This window comes from Papio anubis, chromosome 12, assembly GCF_008728515.1.
Source record: "Papio anubis isolate 15944 chromosome 12, Panubis1.0, whole genome shotgun sequence".
Classification (NCBI taxonomy): domain Eukaryota; kingdom Metazoa; phylum Chordata; class Mammalia; order Primates; family Cercopithecidae; genus Papio; species Papio anubis.
Genome location: NC_044987.1, coordinates 64348576 through 64350102, shown reverse-complemented (window position 1 = coordinate 64350102; position 1527 = coordinate 64348576).

The following is a 1527-nucleotide window of genomic DNA, read 5'->3' as shown; positions in this document are numbered from 1 at the left end:
AAGAACAAAGCTGGAGGTATTACATTGCCCAACTACAAACCATGCAACAGGGCTATAGTAACCAAAATAGTGTGGTACTGGTACAGAAAAGACACATAGACAAATGGAACACAATAGAGAGCCCAGAAATAAGACCCCACATCTATAACCATCTGATTTTTGACAAAGCTGATAAAAACAAGCAATGGGGAAAATACACCCTATTCAACAAGTGGCGTTGGGATAACTGGCTAACCATATGTAGAAGATTGAAACCGGACCCCTTTCTATATCATATACAAAAATAAACTCAAGATGGATTAAAGACTTAAATGCAAAACCCAAACTATAAAAATGCTGGAAGACAACATAGAAAATACCATTGAGGACATAAGCAGGGGCAAAGATTTCATGACAAAGATGCCAAGAGCCATTGCAGCAAAAGCAAAAATTGACAAATAGGATCTAATTGAACTAAAAAGTTTCTGCACAGCAAAAGAAACTATCAACAGAGTAAACAAACAACCTATAGAATAGGAGAAAATTTTTGCAAACTATGCATTCAACAAAGGTCTAATATTCAGAATCTGTAAGGAACTTAAATGAATCTACAAGAACAAAACAAACAATGCCACAAAAGACTGGGTAAAGGACATGAACAGACACCATTCAAAAGAAGACATACATGTGCCCACCAAGCATATGAAAAAAGCTCAATGTCACTGATCATTAGAGAAATGCCAATCAAAACCACAATGAGATACCATCTCACATCACTTAAAATATCTGTAGTTAAAAAGTCAAAAAATAACAGATGCTGGTAAGGTTGTGGAGAAAAGGGAATGCTTACACACCATTGGTAGGAATACAAATTACTTCAACCATTGTGGAAAGCAGTGTGGCAATTCCCTAAAGACCTAAAAACAGAAATACCATTTAACCCAACAATCCTGTTACTGGATATATACCTAAAGGAATATAAATCATTCTATCACAGAGACACATGCACACACGTGCTCATTGCAGCATAATCACAACAGCAAAGACACAGAATCAACCTGAAGGCCCATCAGTGGTATACTGATAAAGAAAATGTACATATACACCGTGGAATACTATGTGGCCATAAAAAGAGTGATATCATGTTCTTTGCAGGAACATGGATGGAGCCAGACACCATTATCCTTAACAAACTAATGTAAGAACAGAAAACCAAATACTACATGTTATCATTTGTAACTAGGAGCTAAATGATGAGAATACATGCACACATAATGGGAACAAAAGACACTGCAGCCTACTTGAGTTTGGAGGATGGGAAGGGGGAGAAGAGCAGAAAAAGTAACTATTGAGTACTGGGAGATAAAATAATGTGTATGACAAACCCATGACACGTGCTTAGCTATGTAACAAACTATCGGAGGGGGCGGAGCAAGATGGCCGAATAGGAACAGCTCCAGTCTCCAACTCCCAGCGCGAGCTACACAGAAGACTGGTGATTTCTGCATTTTCAACCGAGGTACTGGGTTCATCTCACTGGGGAGTGCC